Below are 6345 nucleotides of genomic sequence, written 5' to 3' on the forward strand. Positions count from 1 at the left end.
CATAGATGATGAGCAGGAAGGAAATGGAGGACAGGGGAAGTGTCCCAAGGGTCTCCCCCTAAGATCCCCCCAACTATCACAGCCAGGGGAATTTGTCCCTGGGGTCCCATTTATCCCTAGGTCACAATTGTCAGAGGACGAGCTGAATGCTACCCCCACCCTCACTCGCTATGCAGCGCCCTCCCCAGAGTGGGCATCATCACCTGAGCCATGCAGCCAGGATGCTACAGCAGATAAGAGACCACCGACATCAGAACCGTACTGGCAGGTCCATCTCCAGAATTTGCCTACTAAAGAGGACTTTAAATCTCTAATTGCTGAAGTCAAAGAGGCTTTCAAATCTGAAATCTCGGAAGTGCGTCGTGATATTCGGTGTATGACGCAGAAAATTGATGTTCTGGAAGCTGCACAGGCGGACTCAAAGCGTCAGATTTCACATACGCAACATGCTTTGCATTCTCAATCTGTTACACTACAAGATATGGCCAGGCACCTGGAGGATCTTGATAACAGAGGAAGACGCAATAATATTCGAGTAAGGGGTCTATCGGAGGTGGAGGGTAAAGAGGATGTGCGAGCCACACTACAAACACTCTTTTCAGCGCTACTAAGGGAACCAGGAACACAGGTGAAGCTAGATAGAGCCCGCGGGACGTTATCTGTTGTGTGCATGACTTCGAATTAAAGGAGCGCCTCATGTTTGCGGCGCGGAAAAACAAGAACTTTGATTTTAATGGTGATGTCATACAGCTTTATCAGGATCTCTCGGGGATCACTTTACAGAAGAGGCGGATTTTACGACCGTTTCTGGACATTCTAAGGGAGAATGACATATCCTATCGATGGAATTTTCCTTTTGCTCTGTCGGCCACCAAAGATGGGATAACGGCAACGCTCACTGTGATTGAGGAGCTCCAGGAATTCTGCGACATCTGGAACATCCCGATTCCACGGCTGGACGACTGGGGGGGTCTCCCCCCTCAACTTCGCCAACTGCAGAATAAGAACCAACCACAACAAAAGAGGCGAAGATCACGAACCAGAGCTCCATCCCAGGACTCTTATGATTAGAGGAGAATGCCTGCTAAATATATATCCTTTACAGTTCGGGTTCTTGATTGTTTGAAGGGGGTCTTATGTATGCTTATGTTTGCTCATATTCGGGGGGCTAATCCCTTCCTTAGTATTTTTGGGTAGTAATATGCACAACGGCACCGGGGTTAATCTCTGGAGGGTTAGTGACATATCAAAGTATTTAATCTTGTACAGTTCTGTACTTGTCGTATTCTTTTCCTTTGACAGGTTCCATAGCCACGTTTTCCCCACTAGGTGGGTCTTTTCTGGATACTGTCCTCTGACCCTGACTTAGGGTCTAAATAGGAGGTGGTGAATCCGGATCAGCCGACTATACTCCCCTACTTTAGGGGCAGACCGGCTGAACAGACCTGCACTAGGGTCAGGAGGCTTCTCCTCTCTCTGGTTATAGAATTGGAAGTTATTCTTGGTTTTTGTTTTTTTTTTTATAACCTTTTTTTTTTTTTTTTTTTTATTTATTTGTTCTTTGTTCGTATTGATTGTTTGTCTTGTGGTGTGCAAGTTTTGTCCCCCCCTTGTCATATTCCCTGTGTGTCTACCCTAGTGTTTCTGATATTCTAGGTCTGCACACACCAACACACTTCCTCACTCCCATACTGACGCCTTGCTGTAGAAGCTACATATAGCCTCTCTCATCCCCTCCCTCCCTTGGTTCAGGTGCATATCACGTAGGAGCACGCCGCGGGTCTTGCCTAGGAGCGTCGGTCCGTACGCTCATCATGGTCCAGCTCTTGACGCTAAATGTAAAAGGGCTCAACTCAGCCCGTAAGCGACGACTCATGCTTAACGAGCTAAAGAGAAGTAGAGCAGATGTGGTGTTCTTGCAGGAGACGCATTATGATGCGACGGGGAATTTTAATTTTGCTAAGCATCTTTACCCGATCTCTTATATGGCATACACAGAGAACAAGAAAGCGGGAGTGGCGATTTTGTTCGCAACCTCATGCCCCATAGTGCCTGAAACTGTGACGTCAGACCCCATGGGCCGCTTTATCATTGTTCAGGGTAAAATGTTTGGTTCGCCTGTGCTTTTATGCAATATATATGCCCCCAATTCATCACAGGTCCGCTTCATTACCAAAGTCCTGAATAAAATAGCCAGACTCCCACCGGCACCTTTACTGTTAGGAGGGGACTTCAATGTCATTTTTTCTGAAAATATGGATCGACTGGCAATCGACCCCAGCCCCACCACTAGGTCGCAGAACACTATTTCAGCGGCTTTCCGTAGAGTCATCAGGAGGTTTGCTTTATACGATCTATGGAGAGTGGGCAATCCGGGTGACCGTTCATTTACCTTTTACTCTGCACCACATGGCACCCATACCCGCATCGATTATTGGTTTGGTGATATACAATTCCTGCGAATGATGCACACTGCAGAGGTGGGAGACATATCGTGGTCAGACCATGCGCCAGTCCTCCTGCAGCTTATAGAGGGTCCCTCCACAACTAGGGTATGTCATTGGCGCTTAAATGAATCCCTTCTTAAAAAACCCCTGATCCAGGAGGAGCTCAATGGAATACTGCGGGAATATTTCCAGCTTAATGAAGATTCAATTCCCTCTGTTCCTCTGACGTGGGAAGCCCATAAGGCGGTTTTCAGAGGTCATTGCATAGAACAGGGCACCAGGTTGAAAAGAAACAGAGCCCATCTGGAAAAAGAACTGAGAAAGGAGATTGGTAAACAGGAGGCAGCCTTGTTAGCTAAACCAACTAGGAGGAGACTTCAACAGCTAATTGAGGTTAGGGAGCAACTGCGGGAGGTTCAGAATCAAACAGTAGAGAAATTATTGGTATTTACTAGGCAAAGATATTATGAGCAAGCGAACAAACACCACTCTCTCCTGGCGAAACAACTGAGGGAGAAGAGAGAACACCAGACTCCCCACATCATACGGGACTCTGGGGGGAATCTATTACATGACCCGAGAGCGATTGCCTCCCGCTTCCAAGAATTTTATGCTAAATTATATTCCCTGCCAAACACCCTACCCCTAGATGAGAGCCTTAGAAAAACGCTGTTACTAGATTTTTTGAACTCTAGCTCCCTCCCTGAACTCCCCTCGGAGGCCATTGAGACGCTCAGCTCAGACTTAACGCCGGAGGAGATAGAGGAGGTGATCAAAGGAATGCCTAATGGGAAATCCCCGGGCCCAGACGGGCTCACTTATCTGTACTATCAAACCTTCTCCCCTGTGTTGTTGCCACATATGACAAAAGTGTTTAACGCGTTCTTACAAGGTGAACCCATGCCTACAACTTTCACTCATTCATATATCACCCTTATTCCCAAGCCTGGGAAAGACGCAACTGATTGTGCTAATTACAGACCGATTGCACTTTTGAACGCAGATTTAAAAATATTCACAAAGCTGCTGGCCAATCGCCTGATTCAGTGGATTCCTCAGGTAATCCATAAGGATCAGGTAGGCTTTGTACCTGGACGGCAAGGTGGTGACAACACGAGGAGAACAATTGATCTTATTGATGTAGTTAATAAGCAAAATGACCAGGCCCTGATTCTCAGTTTAGACGCTGAGAAGGCGTTTGATCGCCTCAGTTGGCCCTTTATGTTTCAAGTGTTAGAGCACATTGGGATAAAAGGTCCCTTCTTCCAGGCTTTGAGGGGGTTATATTCAAACCCTACAGCGGAAATTAAGCTCCCACATGCGTCCTCCCCACCTCTGCAGATTAGGAATGGTACACGTCAGGGCTGCCCACTTTCTCCTCTCTTGTTTATACTTTGCATTGAACCCTTGGCCTCCATCATCCGACAGGACCCGAATATCCATGGTATTATGGTTAGAGACAAGGAATTCAAATTATCGTTATTCGCAGACGATATCTTACTCACCCTTACTCAACCTTTAATCTCCCTACCCAATCTACAAGCGAGACTACAGCAGTATGGCCGTCTCTCTGGCTATAAAGTAAACACTTCAAAGACGGAGGCCTTGCCTCTTAATCTTACCCAACCGTTGGTAGACCAATTGAAAGCTACATTCAGATATAATTGGAAAGCAGATGCTATTAAGTATCTGGGGATACTCCTGACCCCCTCTTACAATACACTCTATGGGCAGAACTTCCCTGGCAGTTTTCGGGAAATAAGGACCCTACTTGATAATTGGAACAGCCTCCCCCTTTCCCTCTTTGGCAGGATAGCAGCGGTTAAAATGACCATCTTACCTAAGCTGCTTTATCTTTTTGAAACCCTATCAGTGCCAGTGCCGTTGGGTGTCCTGAGGTCCCTGCAAGCATCAATATTACACTTTATCTGGGCTAAAAAGAGACACAGAATCTCCAGGTCTGTTCTACTCGCTCATAAATCTAGAGGCGGCCTATCGGTACCGGATATAACCAGATACTATTGGGCAACACATTTGCGGCGTATCCCAGCATGGTCTACCTTACTGGCATTCTCTAAGTGGATGGAGATAGAGAAATTGTGGTTGGCCCCTTTCCATCCTAACTCTTATCTTTGGCCCAAAGAGGCGCCTGCGCTACCCGACCCCCAATTAGGCCCCATCTCATTCACAATTAAGTTGTGGAAGGCCTGTCTGACCAGGTTCCCCCTGAGGTCTCAGTGCTCACCTATGCAATCTTTCTTGCAGACCCCCCTCATGCAACAAGCCGGGGCTGGGCAGGAAATTAAACCCTGGCACGAGAAGGGTTTGTTTAGGTTTGCAGACATTGTGGATTACCGAGATAGGAAGATTCTGCCCTTCGCTGCCCTACAGGATAAATTTCATCTCCCGCATGCGGCCAATTTTCACTACATCCGAATCAGGCACCTCTTGCAATCTCTGGATAGTGCGGAGGTGGTTTCGGCACCCACTACGTTTGAGCACATTTGCAAAACTGCTACCCAAACTTCTGGCCTTATATCAGATATCTACATGATACTATTACACCCTAACCCAGACGAACCCATCGCATACCCTTACATGACCAAGTGGGAGAGCATAGTAGGGGGACCAATATCACAAGACACATGGCGGTTGATATGGCATAGGGCGACTAAGACCTCCTTGTGTGCCACACATAAGGAGAACCAGTACAAACTGATGATGCAGTGGTATCATACCCCATCCTTGCTACACAGACTATTTCCGGATACGCCAGATACTTGCTGGCGATGCGGCTCAGTTGGAGGAACCCTTCAACATATCTTCTGGACATGCCCATTAGTGAAGCCATTTTGGCAGGAGGTAAAGACTCTCCTTCGGGAGGTCGTAGCGGTGGATATTCCACTCTCCCCATTATTTCACTTGCTGAATGTTTCTCCGCACCCCATGGCCAAGGCGACCACAAAACTGAGCTTGCACATACTCACAGCCGCGAGGTGCCTGATAGCGCAATTCTGGAAGAGACAAGCCCCCCCCCTCTCGAATGGACCTTCTCTCCAGGGTAAGGGAAATTCGTAGTATGGAACATCTGACTGCCTCCCTGAACAATCGTATCCCATTGTTCGACAAAACTTGGGTGAGCTGGGACCGCTACTGGATAGAGGAGCGAGCAGGAGGAGGAGAGTGACATGGCCACCCCTTTAGTTTCTACCCAAGTGTTATCTGTTGTCATAGTGAGTGTGTCTGGATGTCTTTGTCTGTACCCTTATCCCCAACCCCTTTAAATCGGTTAGGCATAATGTTGATGCCATCTTTAGTACTAGTTCTAGCATCATAAACATACTACACTATTAGTCGTAACCTTTTGATACGCAAATGGAAGATTTAAAATGTTGATATCCTTGGGAGGGGAAAAATTCTGTCTTTCAGTTGTTTTACTGTTGAAAAACTTCAATGTGAAATATGTACGTGATAATTTGTCTGTTATATATTTTCTGAAAAATGATAATAAAAATACAATTATACAAAAAAAAAAAAAAACGCCCATCTGCATGAACCCTTAGAGATGGGCTTAACATTAATTTACATACATTACAAGATGCACGTTCTTACATGTTGCATAAAATAATAGTTACATCACATTTGTGATACAGCACCATATAGCTTAGCATGAGCACATTACATTGCATTATGGAAACGATTACGCTACGAAATACACAAGTGATAAATTATCACATGGCCGACAGACATGCATAGGAGTTACTACAATAGGGGTGCCAGAGTGGCCCTGATGGTGACTGTGGTGAAACAGTGGTGTGCCCGTAGCTCCACTTTGCTATGTACTGGCGCTTAAAGGTAACCTGTCAGCACAAATAAACCACTACCAGTATGTCATCAA

The sequence above is a fragment of the Engystomops pustulosus genome, chromosome 1 (assembly GCF_040894005.1).
Source record: "Engystomops pustulosus chromosome 1, aEngPut4.maternal, whole genome shotgun sequence".
NCBI classification, from domain to species: Eukaryota; Metazoa; Chordata; class Amphibia; order Anura; family Leptodactylidae; genus Engystomops; species Engystomops pustulosus.